The 26,323-nt window shown below is 42.8% G+C and overlaps 1 protein-coding gene across 7 annotated transcripts in view; it reads right to left on the minus strand.

Moving 5' to 3' along the window:
* The window catches only part of SDK1 (sidekick cell adhesion molecule 1), a 740,828-nt gene that overhangs the window by 362,279 nt on the left and 352,226 nt on the right, over positions 1 to 26,323 (minus strand). The window lies entirely within an intron of this gene.

Raw genomic sequence — 26,323 nt, forward strand, 5'->3', positions numbered from 1 at the left:
TGGGGGAGTAAAAACCATTTGGCATGATTTACACCCCTACAGGGGTTTCCCAGGTGTCGTGAGTGGTAAAGAACCCGCCTGCCAATGCAGGAGAGGTGGGTTTGATCCCTGGGTCAGGAAGATCCCCTGGAGGAAGGCATGGCAACCCACTCCAGTATTCTCGCCTGGAGAATCCCATGGACGGAGGAGCCTGGCGGGCTACAGTCCCTGGGGTTGCGAACAATTGTCGACTGAAGTGACTTAGCACACATGTGCACTCATACAGACTCCACAGCAGACTGAGTAAGGGGAAGAGTTGGGCTGGTGGTAGAACACTTACTAGAAAAGCGGAAACCAGAAGATCTGGGGGCCCGGTGGCCATTGCCGGAATCTGCTGTCATGAGCTGTGAACTTCCCAGCTCCCGACAACACCGGGGACCCCACAGTTTAATGCTCACCACTACCCATCTTTTAAAGTTTTTGAAGGATTAAAGGTTTGTGTATGTATTTTTTAATTTGATTTGCAATCATGGAGCAGATTTAATGACAAAGAATAAACTAAGAAATAATTGCGCTGCAATGGATAAAACCAAACCTCAGATCAAATATTTTAGAAGGCTCTCACCAAAACAAAGACTTCATTTACTGCCTCAAAGGAAAACATGTAGAGGATAACAGTTGGGCCTCAAAACTTACCAGTAAGTCTACAAGAAATTAATTTCCTAGAAGTAAGAAATATCTACAGTTGAGCTGCTGCTTCCGATTTCATTGTTTGCATGTACTGTCTATCTTAATATTCAAAAGCATTAACTTTGTTCTTCATGCTGATCCATGTAATGGATTTTGGGAAGCATATCTCTAAATCCACTCTTTAAAAAGAAAGTCTCTGTCATATTTTGCCTGCAGTAGCGCAAAGATTCTCACAAACTGGGTTCTAGCACTGGACTGAAACCTTCTCCGGAAGTGCCTTCTCCAGCCCCGGGACTCTTTGCTGTGAAGTGTAAATTCCTGCTGCTGGTCTCACTGGGGTGCTGGGAGGACCAAGCACAAGGCCATGTAAGGTGAAATGACCTCAAGCAGACTTAGCAAACCTGCACTATTTTCCCCTGAAGAATTTTAAAAGCGTCCCTCTTGCTCTGAGACACTGGTGCCTGAACACAACCTTATTTTTCTCAAACCAGTCATTATTCTGTAATGTAAGCATGTTTTAGCCCAGAATCAATTGACTGTTCAATACAATTGAATTCCGACTGCAGCAATCTTAGAAACTTTATTACAGCAGTAAATTGTGGTTTCAAACCAGATGTCATTCATGACCATGCTTGCAGAGGAGGAGACGGTCTACTCTCATGCTGGACTAGGCAATTTCCCTCTCTCTAGCGGTCTTGGCTTTGGGCAGCTCTGAAGTTTAGCCTGGGGGTGGCGGAGCCCCCAGGGACAGAAGCTGCACTGACCATTTCTTCAGCATGGCTACCCTCGCTGTTCCTGGGGTTCCTGTCTCTCTCTATATGGTTTATGTTATGAAAATGAAGAAGTGTTAGTCGCTCAGTCGTGTCCGACTCTTTGTGACCCCATGGACTGTAGCCCACCAGGCTCCTCTGTCCACATAGTTTTCCAGGCAAGAACACTGGAGTGAGCTGCCATGCCCGCATCCAGGGGATCTTCCCGGCCCAGGGACTGAACTTGGGTCTCCTGCACTGCAGGCAGACTCCTTATAAACTGAGCCACCAGTGAAGGCCTTTTTGACTTGACAAAGTAGAGAGCAAAAGAATAGCAGGGGTGGGCTAAAGTTTCTGCAATAGCAGTAATTTTAATGACTGCATGAATACTCTTAAGGGGATCCTTTACTACAGCCTCTTCTATAATTATGATTAAGAATTAAAAAAAAACAACAGAATTTGTCAAACAAAAACAAAAACAGAATTTGTCAAAACTGAAGTCCTCTTTGGATTTCAAGGAGAAAAGTCCAAAGAGTTACTTAACAGAAAGTCCATCTATCGACCTTCCCCTGCCCCTCATTATATATTAATAGTAAGGCATTGGGACTTGAGTTCCTTCATGTTCAAGGCCCAGGCACACACACTTTGGGTCTCAGTTTGTGAAATTCCTAGACGTGATGCCTGGAAGACTCCGCCTTAAGCCCTGCCTTCATTCACCTCTCCAGTTAGACTAAGGGTAGATTTTCAAGTAGTTTTCAGAATGCTCAGGAAGTCTTCTACTTTAAATAAACTCTAATCAGAAAAATTAATTTCTGTATCAGGTGAAAACAGATTCAACTCTCTAGGACAGTCTTTCACTTAAAAGTACCTGTTGAGGCCCACACGTCTGGAGACAAAAACACGGCTAAGACAGAAGTCTCAGCTAATACAGATGAACAAAGAGCTTCTGGGCAGACTGTCCACCAAAGCCACCTTCTGCCTCCGCAGTACACAGCTGTACCTGGGAAGCAGCCCCCCGGCCAGGACTGGTGCAGCCACCACGGAAAATACCACGGAGGTTCTTTAAATTGCTCAGAAAGAGCTACTAAATAATCCAGCAGTCCCACTGCTGGGTGTATATCCAGAAGAGATAACAACTCTAAATCAAAAAGATACATGCATCCCAACATCCATAGCAGCAACGTTTGCAGCAGCCAAGACAGCGAAGCAACCTGAGTGTCCACCGAGAGATGAATGGATAAAAGAGATGTCATACGTGTGTGTATGTATTCACACACACACACACACACACACACACATTATTCAGCCATAAAAGAAGAATGAAATGTTGCTATTTGCAGCAATATGGATGGACCCAGAGAATATTATACTAAGTCAGACAGAAAAGACAAATATTGTAGGACATCTCTTACATGTGGAAACTAGACAATAATGCCAATGAATCTATTTACAAAGCTGGAACAGACTCACAGACACAGAAAACAAACTTAGGGTTACCACAGTGGAAGGGGTTGGGGAGAGGGATGAATGAGGGGTATGGGATTAACAGTGATGTACTACTATATATAAAATGGAAAACAACAAGGATTTACTATAAAATATAGAGAACAATACTCAGTATCTTCTAATAAGATGGAAAATCATCTTAAAACATATATATGTCATATATATATATATGATTCACTTTACGGTACACTTAGAACTAACAGAATATTGTAAATCAACTGTACTTAAATAAAAATGCTTTCTCTTAACCTCACCCTCAGCACACCACAATTAAATATCACTGAGACATAACAAGCTGATGGTGCCGTAGAATGACAACTACTTAATCTACCATGTTTTACTTTCCAAATGCCATGAATTGTCTTTTTCTAATTCTCCAGACTACAGTAATGAAAAGAGTCTATGTTTGAAATTCAAGCTTTACAATGAAATGTTGTATTATCATTAGGTCAACAAAACAGGTAAAGTTCTCTCACTGATTTTCCTAATTTTGTTGCTAATAAGTGAATTAAAAAAACTGAAGAAGTAATCGCTTTCACCTTCCCTATTTGTTAAATCCCCAAGATATGTAGCAGCCCTTAGAAGTGTCCTTTTATCAACAAATATCCTATTTTTCAAAATCTTGTATTTAAGATGTAGAAACTGTTATTCTAATATTTTAGGAAAGTGCTCTCTCAGTTCCAGGGTAATGATCTGAATTTATGTCTACATCTCAGTACATAGAGGCAACTTATTTATCTGGTCTTATTTAGTGTCTCATCTTGAATTCTTAACTTATTACTCATGAGGGATGAAGCTAAATCTTGAGCATGGAAGCCTTTATTTTTGAACATGCTTGAGAAAGGTCTGAGAACCAAACTACATAATCACAAACTGCTTCCAAACATAGAGGTGCTACCTGGTCTTGCAGAAGTTACTTAACCTCACTGTTTGTTTCCCAAGTGTGAAACAATATTACACGTCACTTCTCCCTTTATCCATAGAGTCAAGTAAAGTTTAAAGCTTGTAAAGCAACTTCAAGGAGAAAGGCATTTCTAAGTACTAAGTATCAATACCCAGGCTGCTTTTCCATGCTACCTCAGGAAATGTTTCCTGAGAATGGAAGAGAAAGGCCAGGAGGGGTGGTGTGTGGCCCTGTGGGTGAGAAGCCCGCTCTGGTCCAGGGTCTGGCCTGGCCTGAAGGACAGGCAAGGGTGTGTGCTGACCCTCTGCAGCTCAGCCCCGGCCTCCGAGGGCCCTGGGCCGGGATGAGGGCTGCTTGATGTCACAGTGTCTGGGCATCTTGAGCTATGGGTGCTGCTGAGCCCACCACAGCCCTTTGTAAGCACTTCCTGAGAGTCCAGAGTGTGTGGAGTGCTGCGGGGTGTACACTGTGTGCCCATACGGAGTCCCCAGTCCTGAAGAAGCACACAGACAGAGGCAAAGGAGTGGAGAATCACCCGGGGCCAACAGCAGCCCCTGGGTGCCTGCTATTTAGGAAGCCTCAACACTGGACAGAGTCAAGTTAGGGCTTCTCTGGGGGCTCAGACACTAAGGAACCCACCTGCCAATGCGGGAGATGGGAGTTTGATCCCTGGGTCGGGAAGATCCCCTGGAGAAGGAAATGGCCACCTACTCCAGTATTTCTGCCTGGACAATCCCGTGTACAGAGGGGCCTGGTGGGCTACAGTCCATGGGGTTGAAGAGGAGTTGAAGAAAAGAAGAAAAGACACAATTGAGTGATGGAGCAGGCACGCTACACGTATCTAGCACCACTTCAGACTGTGGTACAGGCTTTTTTTTTTTTTTTTTTTTTTTGAGTTTCAAATACCATTTAAGAAATTCTCGAGGAGGATAGTCTGCTGAGTTTCGTTTTTCTAGCTCTTTGTCCTCCTTTCTGTAGATCCAAATCTCCTTCTCGGATCACGCTCTCTGTTTGGAGGGCCTCCTTTGGTCGATCTTCCAGGGCAGGTGTTGTAGAAACTCATTCTCTCAGTTCCCTTAGTCTGAGCTTCCCCCCTTCATTCCTGAATGATATTTTTGCCAGATATAGAACTCACAGTTGACAACTTTTTTTTTTTCAGTCTGAAGAGTTTTCATTTCTCTTTACTTTTCATAAGTATGATGTGTCTTTGAATAGGTTTCTTTGACTTTATCTCATCTGGGATTCACTCAGCTTCTTGAATCTCCAGGTTTGGCTTGTCCCCACCCCCACCCCACCCCCCGCAATCTAGGAAGTTTTCGGTCATTATTTCTTTGAATACTTTTTCAGCCCTGCTCTTTTTTCCTCTCCTCCTGGGCATTCCAATGTCATGAATGTTACATCTTTGCTTACGGTCTCACAGGTTCCTGAAGCTCTGTTCTTTTTTCTTTTAAGTAAATGTGTTCTTTATTGTTCAGTGGAGTCAATCTGACCCCTTCTTGTAGCAACAGTCAAGACCAAGCAGTTGACCATGACACCATAAACAAACAAATGAAATCAGAGGCCCTCAAAGCATGAGAGTTCAGAGCCTCAAGGCTGACTTTAATCAGGATGCCTGTGAGAACTCAGTGGCAGAGCTAATGGGGGACATGGCATCTTTAAATAAATTAACAAATGATTATGAAGCAACTTCTCTGTGAGTTTCAAATTGCAGGAATTATCTCTGCCCTCAAGGTACCAATACTCCTGAGACTTTCTGAGGAATCAGGATGAAGGACTATTCAGCTGATTTGGGGTTGTCGATAGAGGTACCATGAACAAGAGGCAGACCTCTTTATACTATACTTTGCAGATAACATGTTTTTTTTACAAATTGCAGGTTTGTGGCAACCCTGCTTTGAGAAAGTTTATTGGTGCCATTTTTCCAACAGCATTTGCTCACTTCTGCATCTCTATGTCACATTCTGGTAATTTCTGCAATATTTCAAACTTCCTCATTATTATTTATTGGTCATGGGTGATCTTCAATCAGTGACCTTTGATGTTACTACCATGACCCACTGAAGACTCAGAGGATGGATAGCATTTTGTAGCAATGAAGTATTTTTTAATTAAAAAAAAAAGAAAATGCTGGATCAAATAATTTTTAACAAAATTTCTGTTAAGTATTATAGCTATATCATTAATTAGTTTACAGTCTGCAGTTCATCTGCAAAAAGTGAAATAAAACCTGAAATTTGCAATTATATTTGAAGAATTTATGACAATGTAGTATATTTGTGATTAGGGTAGTTTAACATCTCTCATTAATTATATGTACAATTATTTTGTTATATAGTGAACAATAAGGACAATTACAATCTTAGCATTTAATAAGTTTTAAAGTCATCATTTGAGAGGTTGAACCACACTGAGAGATGAGTGGTCTCTCTACTTGAGTCTTCATTTACTTTTTATTTGAGTTTTAATGCTATATAATATTGATCCACAATTTTAAAAGATTTGAATTATTATCAATCTAAGCCTACACTGCATTCTCTCAAAGCCCATTTTAAAATCTCAAAATTGGTGTCATTTATTAATTTCATTGTAATTTGCACTTAATTAGAACCTCTCCACATTTGAGACATACACAAAACAACTCATTCTGGCATAACTGGGAAATGAGATATCCTGCAAAAGCAAATTTCCCAGACATCTGAAGCTCAATGCTTCAAGCATGGTCAATTGTTTTAGAAACAGATTTTGGAGAAAATTTTCTGAAGTTAATTATACAACAGTTCTTTTCCTTCTTAAATAAAGCATACTGAATGACATTTAACCTTTTCTGGAGGCCTCAGGACCATTTTCACAATTTGTCTATTGTTCTGTAATGTATTGCAGGAATGACAATATCATCCATTCATAAGAATGCAGAGTTTACAGAATGCAAAGCAGTTAAAGGACATTATTTTGCTGGCATGAAATAGGCAAGCAAAGTACAATTATTTTCTCAATTTAGGAGGAAACTGAGTCTCAGGATGAGTGACTAGTCAGTAATTAAATACCTAAACAAAGACAGGAAAAGGACTTTTTAAAAGCTTGTCTTCACATTGTACTTTTATAGAGCCAAAGTCCTTTTCACACATATTATTTCATTTAATTCTAAGAACAATAATTCTTATCCTTCATATTTTACAATGAAGAAAGTGAAACTCGGAGATTTTAAGCAACTGGACTGCAAGGAGATCAAACCAATCAATCCTAAAGGAAATTGACCTTGAATGTTCATTGGAAGGACTGAAGCTGAAGCTCTAATACTTTAGCCACCTGATGCAAAGAGCCAGCTCATTGGAAAAGACCCTGATGCTGGGAAAGACTGAAGACAGAAGAAGAAGGGGGTGGCAGAGGATGAGATGGCTAGACAGCATCACTGACTCTGAGCAAACTCCAGGAAATAGTGGAGGACAGGGGAGCCTGGTGTGTTGCAGCCCATGGGGTTGCAGAGTCGGATGTGACTGAACAACACTCTCCTCTGCCCCGGACCCTGCGCTGCCTGTCGTGGGGAATGGGTGGGGTGGGGAAGCCCGTCTGAGCCTGAGTCCAGAGCTGTTCCTGCCCCCCACCCTGCAGGGTCATCTGCACCCTCAGGGGGAGGTCTGGTGCTGGTGGGGTGACTCTGGCCCCACGCTCTGCGCTCCCCTGCCTCCTCCAGGGGCAGGGCTGCCGCGCTGCTGGCCCCCTCCGCGCTGCTGCCTGGACACCTGCCTCTCACCGCTTCTAACCTGAGATCCCAAGCGTGTGTGTGGACTGAGATGAAACAGCCTTTGAATTAGGGTCTGAGGAGCACTCTCTCTTTAATCCAGCCCTGAATTAATGTGGTGTTTATTTTGGCTGTGTAAAGTCAGCTTTGTTGACTCCTGGGTCTCATTTTGGTTCTTAATCACAAAGGTTACTAGATATATGACTTGTCAATAAGCGACAGGTTGTGACTATAATATCTGAGCATAAGCAAATTATACAATAATTAAATTGCTGGGTGGTTTTGCTTTCAAAGCCAGTATATTCTCCAGATGTAAGCTTGAGTTCTGATTCCACGATCAATGATCAAATAGAGGAACAGAGAGCTGCTGAGATGCCGATGACATTTTATTCTAATGGGGCTGACACATGTTTGAAAAGATTCTTTTTGCCCTTTTTGTTGCAAATACTAAAGTCTAGACCAGGCCCGATTCAATGGTAGAAGACTGTGGTGGGGAGAAAGAAATAGATGTCTAAGGTAGCCAGAGAAATGAGTGAAGCAATTCCTGAGGGGAAGCAAAGAGAAAATATGTAACATTCATCTACACCCCACGAAATCCTTTCTTACTTCAAACTCTTTGGGAATACCCCCATTTTTTGAGAGGCTGGATTTCTCTTGGTGTGGAGAGATAAACACCCCAAGTGTACGTCACACAGAACCTCAGTTCCCAGAGGACTCTGAAGTAAGAAAACCCCTCTTTCTTATCCTAACGGAGAAGACAATGCCTTCACTGTCCGTCAGTTTGTTGACCAGCCAGACGCAGCTCTGAAAACAGGTGTTTGTCCCAGGGGGGTGCTCACATCTCCGCGGGCTGCTGCTGAGGGGTCCCCGTGCCCCCGGCTGTCTGTGACCTCCTGCCCACCCCCAGACTTGCCAGCAGCAGGGCCTGGTCCGTCCCTCCCCCCATCCTGAGACTCTTGCTGCCACACTCGTTTTCCTCCAGCTTCTTCAACACACTCAGCTCTTTTGCTTCGGGCTCTCTAAGCCGCCATCTCCATGGCTGGAAGCATTCTAACCACAGGTATTTGCTGGCTCAGTCTTACACTTTAGGAATCAGTGCAGATGTCAACTTCTTAAAACAGACGTCCTTGACCACCAACCAAAGTTACCCACCACCCATCACATAAATTTCTCGTGCCCTTCATGCAATTTATGCTGTCCCGTGCTAAGTCACTTCAGTCGCGTCCAACTCTCCGTGACCCCAGGGACTGTAGCCCACCAGGCTCTCTGTTCGTGGGATTCTCCAGGCAAGAATACCGCAGTGGGTTGCCATTACCTCCTCCAGGGGATCTTCCCAACCCAGGGATCAAACCTTCATCTCTCATGTCTCCTGCGTTGGCAGGTGGGTTCTTTACCACTAGTGCCACCTGGGAAGCCCCTCATGTAATTTACAGCTATCTAGGATTATCTTGTGTGTTCATCTGCTTACTTGTTAACTGCCTGTCTCTCCAGGTAAACTTTATGAGGTCAGGGACCTTATTTGTCTTCTCTCTGATATATCCATAAAGTGTAAGCCCAGTACTCAATAAATATTTAATTATAGAATAAATGAGTCCTTAATAGCAAAGGTGACAGCACAGTCTCCTAAATTAATGGAGATTATTTTCACTTTAAAGAAAAAAGGAAATCTGCAAAAATATATAAAAATATTTTTATGTTGTTTGAAAAAATCAAATCATACTGTTTCCTATAATAAAAGAGAAAGTATATCAAGTTTCTTAAGTTACCTAATTCAGACTTTTAGATACAAAGCTAGTCTACCTTCTGAGCAATAATATTAATTGCAATCAAATTATAGGTCATGCATACAAAACTACCTCTTAAGAGTTCAATGGAAATAAAATTAATGTTGGAAATTTACATAAAGGTAAAAGAATAATTTTCAAATGCACTTTATATTTTAGAGAAAAATCCCTATATTACTATACAAAGCCACAGCAATAAAGATCTCAACCAGATATTTGTTAATGCTGCAGTATTCACTGTGTTATGTGAGAGTATAAGGGTATTTGAAAATAGAAATAATCAAGTGTGTGAACATTCCTGGGGATTTACTAAAAGGGAGGAGGGGGTGGCTGCTAAGACTGCAGACCCCCCGGCCTCTTGGGTGCTCTCCTGATCACCTGAGAGCCCCTTTTGTTCAAGCAGTGACCACACGGTTGCAGGTAACTTGGGGTGTGCAAGCACTCTCACAGGCTTTGCCTTTGATGGCCCTGCTCTGCGTTCAGTTCAGTTCAGTTCAGTTGCTCAGTTGTGGCCAACTCTTCACGACCCCATGAACCGCAGCAGGCCAGGCCTCCCTGTCCATCACCAACTCCCGGAGTTTACCCAAACCCATGTCCATGGAGTCACTGATGCCATCCAACCATCTTATCCTCTGTCGTCCCCTTCTCCTCCTGCCCTCAAACTTCCCCAGCATCAGGGTCTTTTCAGCACCTGAAAAACTCTGTTTAAGGAAAAGTACATTGTGAAGCCCTGAGAAAGAAAGAAGAGAAAGATTCTCCCTAAACAACTTGTTCATATATTGAAATTAGAAATGACAACAATCAGATTTCTGCCCTTAATGATTCCAACATGAGAACTTTAATAAAAACAATCAGATTTGGGCAATGAGCTTTTTCCTGTCTCATTAAAATAGCATGGAAACATTGAAACAGTGAACAAACAAGTTACTAGTTGTGTGTCCTGTGTGTGACAACCTCACATCAAGCTAGTCATTGTGAAGGAAGCAGAAGTATTTCACGTGACTCCCTCCCTAAGATGAGGCTTCTCAGGTGGTGCTAACAGTAAAGAATCCATTTGACAATGCAGGAGATGCAAGAGACATGGATTCGATCCCTGGGTCAGGCAGATCCCCTAGAGGAGGAAATGGCAACACATTCCAGTATTCTTGCCTGGAGAATCCCATCGACAGAGGAGACTGGTGGGCTATGGTCCACGGGGTCACAAAGAGTCGGACACGATTGGGCTCATATATACACACACATAACTCTAAGAAAGCTGGGAAGGAAAGCAAAATGCATACATGTGGAACAGTGGAACAACTAACTGCAGCATATTACTGGCTTTAAGTATCACAATATCTGCCACTGAAAAGTTAGAGAAATATCAATGCCCTACCCTGTTCCTGAAAGGATTTAAAATGTAAAAGACATTGTAGGCAATATTAAAAGTTGATAAGAAATGTTTAAAGAGCTTTAATAAAATCTCTTCCTCTGTACTCAAATAATATATCAAATGGTTTTAAGACAATTTACCAAAAGATAAAAAAATAACACAAAACTAAGAAGCTTGTGGAAGACTTGGGGCATCGGCCACATGTTTTGCTCCCTTGAGCTTGCGATGGAGCTCAATCCAAAACCCTGCTGACAAACACCAAGAGGAGACAGCCTGGAGTTCCTAACCTTTGTAAATTCTCCTTTGATAGCAGAAGTTTTGTCCATCCTGGAAAGCAGCTAAGAAAAGGTTTGCAAAATACCAACTTCAAGACAAAGAATTCACTCTAATGACAGGAAACCACTTGTTGGTGCAAATGAATAAATAAAAACAATAAAACTGTAAGATGAGACAACAATGAAAACAAACCACTTGGGAAGCCAAAGACAAGTGCAGGAAAATTATTTGACAACATTTCACAGCCATACCTGATCAAAACTATCAGTAAACTAGGAAAAGAATTTCCTCAATTTGGTAAGCAGCATATACAGAAATCCTACAGCTGACATCTTACTTCACGGGGACATACCGAACGCTTCCCTGTAGGCCTGGTAACAAGACAAGGGTGTCTCTGCCCTTGCCCCTCCTCTTTGACATGGCAGTGGAATTTCTAAGCAGCTCAATGATGCAGAAGAGGAAGTAACAGGCAAGAAGATAGGAGATGGAGAAAAACAATTGTTCCTATTTAGTAGGGGGCATGATGGTCTACCTGGTAAATCCCAAGGAGTCTACTTTTTAGAAAGCTCCGCGAGGAAGTGAACTTAGCAAGGTCACAGGACACAACATCAACATGAGAGATGAACCGCATTTCTATACAGTAGTGAGAAACACATGGAAACGAAAATAAAAACACAATCCCCTTTTTACAATTACCTAAAAAAGAAACATTTAGGTATAAATCTTAACGAAACACATTCAGAACCTGATGCTGGAAACTACAAAATATAATAGAGAGGTCAAAGATTTAAATATATGTTCCATGGATTGAAAGAAGTCTATTTTCTTCAAATGGATGTATAAGTTTAATACAAGTCCTATAAAAATCCTAAGGAAAAAAAATTTAAGTATAAAAGAGATTATTCTAAAATTTATATGGAAAAGCGAAGAAGCTGAGCCAACTTTGAGAAAGCAGGATAAAGTGGAAGGGTTCACTGTACCCACTCTGAATTCTTATTGCGTGGTTAGAGTAATAAAGACTCCGCGGTGCTGGCGCACAGGTCACTGGCTCAGGGCTGGACACATAGGTCGATGGGACAGACGTGCCGCTGCTGCTGCTGAGTCGCTTCAGTCGTGGCCGACTCTGTGTGACCCCACAGACAGCAGCCCATCCGGCTCCCCCATCCCTGGGATGCTCCAGGCAAGAACGCTGGAGTGGGTTGCCATTTCCTCCTCCAAGGCATGAAAGTGACAAGTGAAAGTGAAGGGACAGACCTAGGAACCCAGAAAAAGGCTGACAGAGGTACAGCCAGCTGCTCTGTGACCAAGTCACAGCAGCGGTTCAGAGGCAGAGGAACAGTCTTTCCAACCAGCGGTGCTGAAAGGATTAAACATTCGTAAGAAAAAAAATAGGGCCTGACCTAAACCCTACTTCTCATATAAAAATTACCTCCAAATATGTTGGATTAAATGTGAAAAGTAAAACTATTAAACTTCTGAAAGAAAACATAAAAGGAAATCTCTGGGTTTTAGGATTTGGTGAAGAGTTCTAGACATGACCCCAAAGACACGATCCATAAAAATCAATAAATTGGGATTCTTCAAATTTTAAACTTTTGCTCTGCCAAAGAGCCTATTCAGGGAATGAAAAGACAAGCTGTGGACTGTAATAAAATACTTGAAAGCCACACATTCTCTAGAATACACAGAGAATTCTCCTGAAACTCCATAATAAAATGGGCAAAAGATATGAAGAGACATTTTATGAAAGAGGGTATGGGATGGAAAATAAGCACATGAGAAGATATTCAGAAACACCAGTCATGAAAGAAATGCAAATGAAAACATGCTGAAGTATCACTAAGGTGCTATTGGAACAGCTAAAATAAAAAGGAGTGGCCATTATTAGAGAAATGCAAATCAAAACCACAATGAGGTACCATTACACACCAGTCAGGATGGCTGCTATCCAAAAGTCTACAAGCAATAAATGCTGGAGAGGGTGTGGAGAAAAGGGAACCCTCTTACACTGTTGGTGGGAATGCAAACTAGTACAGCCGCTATGGAAAACAGTGTGGAGATTCCTTAAAAAACTGGAAATAGAACTGCCATATGACCCAGCAATACCACTTCTGGGCATACACACTGAGGAAACCAGATCTGAAAGAGACACGTGCACCCCAATGTTCATCGCAGCACTGTTTATAATAGCCAGGACATGGAAGCAACCTAGATGCCCATCAGCAGATGAATGGATAAGGAAGCTGTGGTACATATACACCATGGAATTTTACTCAGCTGTCAAAAAGAATTCATTTGAACCAGTCCTAATGAGATGGATGAAACTGGAGCCCCTTATACAGAGTGAAGTAAGCCAGAAAGATAAAGAACATTACAGCATACTAACACATATATATGGAATTTAGAAAGATGGTAATGATAACCCTATATGCAAAACAGAAAAAGAGACACAGAAATACAGAACAGACTTTTGAACTCTGTGGGAGAAGGTGAGGGTGGGATGTTTCAAAAGAACAGCATGTATACTATCTATGGTGAAACAGATCACCAGCCCAGGTGGGATGCATGAGACAAGTGCTCGGGCCTGGTACACTGGGAAGACCCAGAGGAATCGGGTGGAGAGGGAGGTGGGAGGGGGGATCGGGATGGGGAATAAGTGTAAATCTATGGCTGATTCGTATCAATGTATGACAAAACCCACTGAAATGTTGTGAAGTAATTAGCCTCCAACTAATAAAAAAATTAAAAAAAAAAAAAAAGGAGTGGCAATAACCAAATGCTGGCAAGGATCTGGATCGCTGATGCATTGCAGGAGGCAAGGTAGGAGGGTCCGGCCACAAGGGAAAAGTAAGCATACACTGAGGAGAAGACTTGGCAATTGCACTTCTGTTTAAGCCTGGTAGCTCCGTCAGTAAAGAATCCACCTGCAATGCAGGAGACCGGAGTTTGATCCCTGGGTTGGGAAGATCTCCTGGAGAAGGAAATGGCAACCCACTCCAGTATTCTTGCCTGGAGAATCCCATGGACAGGAGCCTGGCAGGGGGCTACAGTCCATGGGGTCGCTTCTGTTTAAGCGGGCTTCTCCCACCCTGCTTCGGCAGGCGGAGGGCAGCACCTCCCCCTCACTGGTGCCAGGTGGGAATGCCGGGCTGGGGGCGGGAGTGCAGGCGGCCCGTGGCCTCGGCTGACCCCGCCCCGGGTGGGATGTGGACGGGGTCCCTCGCTGCTCCCTGCAGAGCCCCCGCTGTCGCTGTGGGGAGGGCGCCCTGTCACCACCGGTGGACGTGGAAGTCCCGAGCCTCTGCCAGGCCTCCTCCGACACCAGCCCAGTGAGGAGGCAGCAGGGACCTGAGCAGCGCCAGGTCTGAGTACACGCCCAGGCCCCTGTGCGTCTCCCCTGAAACAACAGGGCACCCCCGACCACCCAGCGGGGACAGAAGGCTCAGCGGCACACTCAGCCTTCTTTCCCACCTCTCTGGGCAGGGGCAGGGGAGTGGAGCTGCCCAAGGCGGACTGGCAAGGCCGAAGTCGAGGCTCTCCACTCGCTTTATTGGTGGAGTCTGTGAGTGTCGTGTTTGATGGAATAAAGTGGTTATTGGCTAAGGCTTTTCTGTCTTGCGAGACCAACCCTCCTGTGGTCCTTTGTCTAGAAAGGACAGGGCTTCTTGAAGGCTCTTTCCTCTGTGCCCACTGGCATCTGGGTTTTCCATCCGACACACATGAGGTGAGGAGAAAGCTCGGGGAACCGACCACTGTCATTCATCGGGTCCCCAAGTCCCGAGGCAATCTGCCTTCTGCAGTCCACGTTTCAGGCTCTCCTTACGTTTTCCATATAAAAAGTTTATAGATTTTAGCTGTACTGAGCAGGAAAAATAAGCACATCTACTCCATCTTTCCAGAAGCAAGGGTTGAGAAGATTCTTTTAACGGTCTTTCTTTCTCTTCCACAGACTGATGATCAGCAAAATAAGATTCAAGGATCATTAGCACATAGAAATGCCGGAGGAACAACAACAGAAAAACCTGCTACAGGATGGAAGTGGGAAGAAGAGATGGATACATTACAAACTGTACACCAACTTTAGGAGTGAAAACAAGGACCCTGCCTGCTCTGCTTAGGGCAAAAGACAACAGCTTGGTGATGGAGATGGCCAAAAACTATCCAGGGCAAAGAGCAGGAAGGCAATAATAATTTAAGAAAAAAGGAGGATGAAAGTTATGTTAATACACATGGCCTTAAGGTACAAAAAACACAAAACCTTTTTTAAGATCTCGTGTCAACTTTTAATGAAGCGGAGCTAAAGAGAGATTCTTCATAATGTTAGCCAAACATCGCTCAGTCCCATTAGTTGAAGATGAAACCTAATTGCTGAGAAAAAAGGCAGAGACAGAAGCTCCAAATCAGCGGCTGACATTCTAAAGACACACGGTAAATTACAGTGGGGGAGAGAGGATGAGTAATTAGCACTACACAAATTTCAATATCTTGGCTTTTCTTATAATTAGCAGACAAGCAATTTAAAAACCACAGCCCTGCACTGTTATTTTCCAAGGTAATAGAAAAAAATCCTTGCAAGAAATGGTTTAAATTCCTTTCACTCACTCCATGGGGTTTTATTACAAAAGTTGGTAAAAAACAGCTAGAGGAGGAAAAGCTAGAAAATAAAGGATTTGTCTCATATTGTAACTATTATACTTAAGAATATGAGGATGTATATCCATTTCAAGGTCTTCAAAGGATTTTCAAACTAAGGATTTACTCAGCATTGTTATTCTAAATATAAAATGAATGTATCATTCGTACCATGTTATTTCAGTTTTCTTTAAGAAATTACAATGGTAAATATTAGAGGTCTCCTAGTTATTAGTGTTGGACACCCTAGGGAATCAGAAGCAATGAAACGCTCTCTTTTTACAGTAAATTACTTTCCTATAATTATATTTTAGTCTCTAAATTCAATATACAATATAATACAATAATTAGAGAATCAATAAATTGGAAAGTAATTAAATATATTTTCTTTCATTCTTTAATTAATTTTCTTAATGCTATTTTAGAAGTTAGCACCTACAAGGGGTTAGAAATTTAGACAATAATTACATTGGATGCAATCATCTTTGCTTTTTGAATAACCTTAAATACAGAAGATGATTTAAAGGAAGAGAGAACAGTATACTCTGTGAGAGAAAGTCGGACTATAATTTCAGAGCACCATCATCAAATCCTGGGTAAAGAGAACAAGAAATGAGTAGAAATAGACAAAAGAAGACTTCTCATCACTACTGGATGGTCACATAGGTCTGAGAAGAGAGGGGATAGTCAAGGTCACACAGAGGAGTGTGGACTTGAGCCAGGACCACAATGAACATCAGATGTTAAGTGAGCCCCTTGGCAGAGAGAGGAGGGGAGGATGTGCGAGAGAGGGCCAGCACTCCCTTCAGTTCAGTTCAGTCGCTCAGTCGTGTCCGACTCTTTGCGACCCCATGGACTGCAGCACACCCAGCTTTCCTGTCCATCACCAACTCCCGAAGCTTACTCAAACTCATGTCCATTGAGTTGGTGATGTCATCCAACCACCTTATCCTCTGTTGTCCCCTTCTTCTCCTGACTCCAATCTTTCCCAGCATCAGGGTCTTATCCAATGAGTCAGTTCTTCACATCAGGTGGCCCAAGTATTGGAGTTTCAGCTTCAGCATCAGTCCTTCCAATGAACACCCAGGACTGATCTCCTTTAGGATGGACTGGTTGGATCTCCTTGCAGTCCAAGGGACTCTCAAGAGTCTCAAGTCCACTCTCAAGAGTGGACTCTTCTCCAACACCACAGTTGAAAAGCATCAATTCTTTGGTGCTCAGCTTTCTTTATAATCCAGCTCTCACATCAATACATGACTGTTAGAAAAACCATAGCCTTGACTAGGACTAACAACAGGGAGGTCAAACAACAGGGAGGGAACACAGCCCCACATATCAACAGAAAATTCGAGACGTCCTGGGTTGCCCACAAAGTTCCTTTGGTTTTTAAGTAAAAATACAAGACACATTTTTCATTTTCACCAACAACTTTATTAAACAGTGTATTCACTGTTTTGTTCCATCAACTTTTCCCATTTTTCAAAATTCAAGCAACTTCATAATTCTATCTTCCCAAAACTTTTTTTTTTTTTTTTTTGAGCAAAGAACTGTTCTGGTGCCTTCTATGGTCTTCTAGGGAATTGAAAATTTTTCCATGAAGAGGATTTTGTAAAGACTGAAATCAATGGACATCTGAAGGTGCAGTGTCTGGTGAACACAGCGGATGAATCGGAATTTCCTAGCCAAGTTGTAACAGCTTTTATCTGGTCATCGAAGAAACATGTGGTCTTGTGTTATCCTAATGGAAGACCCTGCACTTTCTGTTGACTAATTCTAGACAGTTTTTGTCTTGTGTTGCTTCAGTTGGTATAATTGGGAGCAGTATCTGTTGGAATTAACTGTTTGGTTTTCTGGAAGAAGCTCATAATGAAGGACCCCTTTCCAATCCCACCATATACACAAGATCATCTTCTTTGGATGAAGTCCAGCCTTTGGTGTAGTTGGTGGTGGTTCACTTTGCTTGTCCTATGACCGCTCCCATACCACATTATTGTACAGTACCCACTTCTCATTGCCCATCACAATTTGTTTCTTAGAACGGAATGTTTTCATTTTCTCATAAGTAGAGAATTGCATGTGGAAATAGAGTCAAGAAGGTTTGTTTGTTTGTTTTTTTTCACCTGACTTAGGGGCGTCCCCAGTGGCTCAGAGGCAAAGAATCTGCCTGCAATGCAGGGGGTGCAGGCAGACCTGGGTTCGATCCCTGGGTTGGGAAGATTCCCTGGAGAAGAAAATGGCAACCCACTTCAGGTATCTTGCCGGGATAATCCCACGGACAGAGGAACCTGGTGGCCTACAGCCCACAGTGTCTCAGAGTCAGACACGACTGAGCGTGCACACATACACACACATGTACACTATGGCGCAACCCAAACAGCAAACTGGTTAACATAACCAGCCTGGCGCAAATGATTGTCAGCACTTGATTTGGGTATTTGGAGTATGTCAGTTATCTCTTGAGTGGTATAACATTGATTGCTCTCAGTTAATATCTGAATTTCATCGCTATCAACTTCAGCTGCTCTGCTCAATCATGGAGCATTGTCTAGAGAGAAATCTCCAGCACGAAACTTTGCAAACTGCTTTTGACATTTTGGGTCGGTCACACACCTTTTCCACACACTGCACAAATCTTTCTTTTCTGTTTGTTTCAGTTGTGTTTTACCTTTGTTGAAATGATAAAGCATAATATGGTGAAAATGTTGCTTTTTTCTTCCATCTTCAATATTAAAATATTAAAAATTCACCATAAGACTTTTTAAAACACATACTGATACGACAACTGTCACAATACAATCTAACAAAATGTTTCAAATGAAGTTAAAGACAATTAAATGGCATCTTAGGAGGAGAAAACTTTTAGGCCAACCCAATAATACTGTGAAGATGTCAGTTCTTCCCAAATTTAACTTATACTTTTAGTGTAATTCTAGTCAAAATCTTTAAGAAAAAATTGTGAACATTCCACTGTGATTCTGAAACTCATTTGAATAATTAAGAGGCAACACTAGGACACAAAAAATGTAAGTAATTGAGGTAACTTGCAATAACAAATATTAGAACATTTTCTTATGCAAAAAAGGCAGTTAGTAAAAGGAAGACAAGGTCATAATAAAACACAGATGAACAAACAGATCTTGATGCACCTAGATGCATGATCTACAAGTAGCATTACAAATTAGCGTGGGATACTTCGCTATTCATAAAAAGTAATAAATTGTCAATACCCTCCAGAAACAATATATCTATATTAATGCATTATATAGGAAATATATTGTCATGTTAACATAATATATAATGCCATCTAAAACTTTATTTATATTATGTTCATTTAATTAAAAAAGACTACAATTATAGAAAATAGACAAATCACACACAGGCACATGAAGTACAACTGGATGATAAGCAACTGAAAATACTAAAGCAAAATATCAAGACACTACTTTTGTCCATCAAATTGACATATAATTTAAATCTGCAAAATACTCAATGCTGAGGACATGTACACTAGATACGTACACACTCTGAGAATGGGTGTGTAAATTGATACAATTCTATAAAACAGGAGTATGCTTCATATTATATATTCTATAAACTGGGTCAAAAGCCATAACATTTTTTATAATGCTTTACAGACGACGTGATACGTATATGTTGCATGGCAAAAATATACCCTCTGATCCAGTAATTCCAATTGTAGATGCTATTCTAGGATAACAAGAAAGAGACCAGGATTTAAACTTTCATCAGCACATCAGTTAAAATAACACAAAAACTGAGATGACATCATCAATATGTATCCGAAGAAAAACAGTTAAATGATTTAAGGTACATAAATAAAATAAAAAATTATTCAGTAAAACTAAAGTATATTTTAAGCATATTTAATAACAAGAAATTCTCACTATTTAATGATCACTTAAGGCAAACAACAAAACTGGGAATATAGTATGATCACAAATGCACACACATGTGGGCACATATATACGCACACATACATAAAAAGAAGAAATCAGGGGAAGGAAATATATCAAAATGTTAAGAGTAGTTATCGTGTCCTCTTTTTAGAGTTGGTAGGTTATTTTTTCTTGATACAGTCTTGTGATTTCTAGGTTGTCTATAAAGTTTTAGAATCAGACTGATTTTTTAAGGAAAAAAGGAAATCAGAAATCATTTGGGGTCTCCGAACAGAAATTACAATTGCAACTACAGTTATTTATACAACCATTTATTTAAATGTACCGTGTCTCCCCACTCAGTTAGAAGTTAGAGCAGGACCAAGAACAGTGGTGCTCACAGCGGGTAGTCTGAGGACCTGGCACGTTGCAGGGACTGAAGAGAATACTGATGAATGAAGGAATAAACGAAAGAAAGGAACGGGAGGGAGTGGAGGAGGGAAGGAGCGGCCGGGTCAGGGTGGATCTGGCAGGCAAGGAGCCCCCCAGCCACTAGCTTCTCGCGGATGTCCTCGCAGCACACACGTGACCGGCCTTAGAGCGCATGCCGGACACATGCTGAAAGAATGAGTAAGCAGACAAACCAAGATTTACTGCTTAATTAAGACAAGAACAAATACCACAAGACCCTATTTTTTTTCTCTGACACGTTCTGAGGGCCACTGAAAGCAGAGCTGACAGCAACACATATGCGTTTGTACTGGTGTCGGGCGACTGAGGTTCCAGCAGCAACATCAGTAAGACCAGCTCACATGGGTCACGTCTGATAATAATCTACTTGTTTCTTTTTAAAATATCAAACCACCAGAGCACATCTATCTTCTACTTTTTCTGCCTCCTCGTATAGGTCCCTGAAAAGAGAAGAGGGCGTCTTATTTTTTGAGCTATCTCCAACGTTTGGCAGTTCTATGAAATTTCCATAGCCAAGTAGGGGAGGTTGTCTATCCCAGGGCAGAACTGAGCCTGTGATTCATTTTCACTCCACGGAATAGCCTGACCTCTTCACGTCCAAAGACATTCTGATTTCACGGCATTTCTACTCTGCTATGTGATCATCATAAAACTTAAGAAAATTCGAGCCTTTTTTTTTGTCCCTCACAAGTCTGAAATTCAGAAATTTGTAATTGGTTTTCAAATACATTTGAATTTATTCATGTTGAAAGGTAATTCTAAGGTATGAAACATTAGTTTAATTGTCTGAGAGAAATCGGTGCACTTCCTGCTAAATGATAAGAAAATGAGAGAGGTGTTTTTCTATCATAAGTTGAAGAAATTTTCTCCCAAGTAATCTTCCTTGAAGAACAAAACCATCTGACAAAGACAAACCACTATATTCGAGTATTTCTGGTGGGTCACACAGAGTCTTATAAAGAAACATGAGCCCAGTGAATTGCCTGTAAATGCAGACTAAAATATTAATGTACTTTTTTTCCTGAAATGTTTTGAGACTACACATTAGGAAAGGTGTTACATAAATGCAAAGTATTACTTTCAAATTAAATTTTCTTGGAATTCAAAGACAAGTCATATAGGTTTTACTCATGTAAAGTTTATACTGGTCTTGCAGTGGAGAGTGTAATCAACTTGAACAAAATATTGGTATGTTATACGGGGTTAAATCTAAGGTGGAATCTTACCATGAAGACGTGCTTTCCTACTTTCTAAACAAGATTGACCGTGTGATGTTTGCTTGGTGATTTATCTGTAAAGTTACACAATGATCTCATAATCCAATATCAGTAGAACTGCTCCGTGAAAGATTTATTGGATTTCTCTTTATCCTAAATGCCAGCAAAAGACACAGGTGATTCAGTGGGCTTACTTTTTCATTTACTATGTGTAAAATCTGGAAGGGAAACCATGTGAGAATTATTATAAAAAAATAAACGTTTGCCACTATCACTGAATGGCAACAGTAAGCTTCAAGTGGATTACTATAATTGTGGCAAAAAAAAAAAAATCTATTTACTCACAGCCCTCAGAAAATTATAGTTACAATAAAAAGATCAATATTGTATGATGCTTGGGACATAAGTATAACATGCCATTTAATTCTGGCTTCGTGATACTCACACTGGAAGTCCATCCAGCCAGTGCTGGCTATGATGCTGGGGTCGTGGCGAGAACACCAGCCACTGCTCTGACAGTAACCAGGCTGTCTGTCCCAGCTGTCATTCCCTGTCTTTTCCAAAGGTTAGATCTGCTATGGGTTATAAACCGTAAAGCTCATCTCAAAGCGTAATTGCCACTGGGTGCTTCTGCAAGGCAATATTCTAAGAAATGGACGGATATATTTGCAAAAGCATTTGGCAAAAATATTTTGTAGCTTAACTCAAATACAAAACATTCATTTCCACGCAGATGATCAAAACAAGTATTTCTAAACTGAAAGTGTTTTTGTTTGCAATAGAAACACATGTCCTGGCTGTCAAAACATTTCTAAATAAAATATGATTTTTACAAAAAGTATTTAATTTGACAAACATGTGCCTGTGGACACACAGACTCAAAGTAAAATAAAATTATGTATGGATTCATCAGAAATAAAAACAATAATTTCCAATTGTTTATTCCATGGAAGAAACTGAGCAAAAGTTTTATATGTATCATCTAATTTAATCCTTGTCATTATTATTAAATGAGAAACAGATAAGAAACTTGAGGCCTGGAGAAGCAATGTGTCCAGTTTCACAACAGTAAAAGCGTGTAACACTGGATTTCACTGAGGCACAAAGCAAGAACAACAACCGTAAAAATGTTTTAAAGGAAAGGAGCTCCAGGAGCAGCCCCGCGGCTCAGCGGGGTCTGTAAGGAATCCTGCCTTCCGTCTTGCTGTGGCTGCAAGGGAAGCTGGGAAACGGAGGGCTGGGAGGACGGCCACTTTCTTAGAGGAGGGGCTGGCAAACATGTCTCGCAAAGCGCCAGAGAGTAAACAGCTCAGGGTTTGTGGCCACGCGGTCTCTGTCACAGCTACCCAACTCCTCTGCCCACGCAGATGGAAAACGACCACGGACAACACACAAATGAGGAGCTTGCTATATTCCAATAAAAGCTTATCTACAGAAACACCCAACTGGCCGGGGGTGGGGTGGGGGTGGGGCACGGATTTGCCCTTGGCAGCTGTCGGTTGCTGACCTTAGAGAAATCATGGTTCAGGTCAGGAACGGGAAGCACAGAGCGCCACCACCTTGAACAAAGCCACGGTCCCGGTACGAAAGATGGCCGTGAGCAGCGCACCCCGAGAACAGAGCAAAGTCTCAGTCTAGGCCCCGAAGATCCCACAGGCCGTGCTTTCCACCACTACTTTTTTTTTTTTTTTGCTTGTTTCCTTTACTTTTTAAAAAAACTGCTTTGATTTTTATCATTGTATCTCCAACAAGATCACCTTAGAATCCCCAGAAAGTGAACCCGGAAAGACACTTTGCATATTATCTGCAATGTCCTGCCTGCAAAGATTCTAGAAGAGGAATCTGAGGTCTGAAGAGCTAGGTTGAGGCAGGAGACAGATGGGTCCCCCACCCCACCCCCCAGCCCTGCTAAAGCAATTGGAGATTCATTCTCTATTGACTTAAACTGCAAGGCAAGAACAGCAGGGCAATTGCTCAGACCACTTATTTCTCGTTCCTGAAGTCAGGAGACCTCCCCAACCACACATGTCCAGAAAGGTTTCTTGCAAGTCAAAGGGGAGTTATACTAGGGGATGCTCCCCACCCAGACACCTCTTCGGTAGGGTCCACCTTGGCCGAGAGATGGGTGTGTACACATGGGAGGATCCTGAGACATACCAAGCACGGCCTGCGAACCAGGCAGGCCAGAATGATGGACCAAAGGAAAGTGCAAGTGCAAGTCGCTCAGTGGTGTCCGACACTTTGCGACCCCATGGACTGTATAGTCCAGGCTAGAATACCGGAGTGGGTTGCCATGCCCTCCTCCAGGGTATCTTTCCAACCCAGGGATCAAACCCAGGTCTCCCACATTGCAGGCGGATTTTTTACCGTCTGAGCCACCATGGAAGCCCAGAGGAAACCTGGGAGAAATGCCCCATGTAAGTGATTTAAACTGCCACAAGGGGGCGACTCAGTGATTCTCTCTCCAAGTCCACCTGTGTGCCTATCCACATGTACTGTACTCCTGTTCCTCTTAATAAACGCATAACTTGCTTCACTACTTTCCATCTTTGTGGAAATTCTTTTCTGCAAAGCCAAAGGGCTAGGGCCCTTGTCACTGACCACCGGTCTGATGGCCAGGGTCTAGCGCTCTCACCTCCGTGAGCAGCCCAGTCTCTGGCTGGGAACCCAAGGCCGGCTCCAAGCCGTTGCGGGCCAGGGCTGCCCGAGATCAAAGTGACTTTCTAGAAGTCGCACCCCAAGTTAGAGGCAGAGATGAAACTTGTCCCTGGACTCCCCTTTCCACCACCACGACTGCTCCTGCTTCTAAGAACACCGACAACAGCAGTGGCAAAGCGGGCGTCTCAGAGCACTGAGGACCCACTTCACAGTAAGCACCTCGTTTATCCTTCACAAGACCCTTCAGTTGGGGTCTATCCACTACTGTTCAGTCCTTATTCTGCAGGTAAGAGCTGAAGCCCAAAGATTAACCAGTCTGCCAAGGGTCACACAGCCAGGAACTGGCAGGGCCAGAGTGAGTCCAGGTCTGATTTTCAAACCACCGGGCTGAACCAACTGCAGTCTCCTGTGAGCCACGTCGCTCTCCAGGACGTTGGAAAGGTGCGTAAAGCGCCTAAGAAACACTTAGGAAGCCTGGGCTGTCCTGAAGTAGTAATCATACGGTTAGCTTTGTTTTCACAGCACTCAGAGAGGAGTTAGGAGTTAGGCTGCATCATTACCGCACTGATAGTCCTAAAGCTCTTAATGCACCCACTGCCATGAAGGCGGTTAAAACAGTTTCTGGAGCAGCTTCCCTTCTGAAATCCTCTAACCTTTGGGAGTAAAACCTTTCCTGTCAACCTGTGAAGCTGCCACAGCTCCCCTCTCATGCCCTCGCTCTAGGCGCTTACGACGCATGCGCTGACCCCAGGTCACGGAAAAAAGAGGTGGTCTTCGCAGAGCATCTGAAACCAGAAAACTTCACTGTGAACATCTGAATCTTGCAAAACAGCCCAAGTGTCCATTTGATGCGTTGTGTGTAACTGCATATTCAGATTTACAAAAAACTGCCAGACTGTTCCTATAGTGGCTAAACCATTTTACATTCCCACCCGCTATGCATGGATGAGTGACAGAAGTGTCCCCCCATCCCCACCAAGTGCTTGGACCAATTTGAGGAAGCTAAAAGTTCCCTTCTCTACGACAGCTGTTGTCTGGCTTCCTGTACGTCCTCTGCCGACCAGGGCCTGCTTCACCTACACCCTGCTCACCTAACTGACCTTCCTACTTCCTTGACCCAGGCCCCAGCTAGTGACTGCTCTTATCAAAGCGGAGGGGAGGGGCCTGCCCCTCTAGCTAGTTTCCGTGGTAACTAATGAGCCGGCCTGACCTCAATTCCCCTAAACCTGGTAATCCCCTCCCCCGGGGAGCAAAGACTGCCCCAGGTGCTGCCCTGCCCACAAGGCAGGGTGTCGCCCCAGGACCTTGCCTCCGATAGGTTCTAGGTACGTTCCCCCACCCAGTACACCACCAGCTGTCTCTGTTGCTGACTCCTGGCTCTCTCCTCACTCTCAAAGCTGGGTGATAAAGGCCAGGTAGCCTGTTATGTACAGGTCAACAACCGGTGGAGCAGCCGGGAGACCGAGGAAAATCCCGTGAATGCGGAGATGTCGGGAAATCCAGGGTGGGGAATGGGAAGCCGCGGGTGTGCGCCTGGGCAGCTCTCCACCAACACGCAGGGCCCAGAGGCCTCCGGGGTGACCTTGAAAGTGTGTGTGTGTTGGGGGCAGAAAGCCCAAGGTGGCTGCTCACAGGACGCTGGGCCTTGTGGTGACTGTCCTTGATAACAGTGGCTGCCAAGACATCTTGCAAACAACGGCCTCTAACATCTCTGCTACTGTACAGAGTGAGCCTTCAGTAACTGGGTAGCTAGCTTTCTAGAAGGAATTGGGATTTCTCTTGTGCCTTTGAGATTAAATGAACTACCTGGTCTCTCTGCAACTTTAATCTTACATGATCTCTAAGAGTAAAGGAGAAGAAAAGAGCTTTTAGGGTAAACTCTTAATAATTGTAGGTAATCCCTAGAAGTAATTATGTTTTGGGAATGCCTATCTAAAAATAGTCTTTCTTAGATTTTGGTAACTTGAAACTAAAGTTGAAAGTGTAATAGGGAAGAACCTTTTGTATTCTCTTCCAAAGTGAAAGTGAAAGTGGCTTAGTCCTGTCCGACTCTTTGCGACCCAGGTCAGATTCTCCAGGCAAGAATACTGGAGTGGGTAGCCTTTCCCTTCTCCAGGTGATCTTCCTAACCCAGGGATCGAAGCCTGTCTCCCACATTGCAGGTGGATTCTTTACCAGCTGAGCCACAAAGGAAGCCCAAGAATACTGGAGTGGGTAGCCTATTCCTTCTCCAGCAGATCTTCCCAACCTAGGAATTGAACCGGGGTCTCCTGCACTGCATTCTATTCCAAGTTCATCACTAAAGGGATGCTGCCTATAAGCTTAAATTATACATAATGGCCATCTCTGGGAACCCTGCTTCCCAGGGAATGAGCATTAAGCTAAAATACCTGTATTTATCTCACAGGAAACCTCCCAACTAGGCCCACTTGTGAACGGCTGCAGGAAGA

This window comes from Cervus elaphus, chromosome 10 (assembly GCF_910594005.1).
Source record: "Cervus elaphus chromosome 10, mCerEla1.1, whole genome shotgun sequence".
In the NCBI taxonomy this organism is placed as follows: domain Eukaryota; kingdom Metazoa; phylum Chordata; class Mammalia; order Artiodactyla; family Cervidae; genus Cervus; species Cervus elaphus.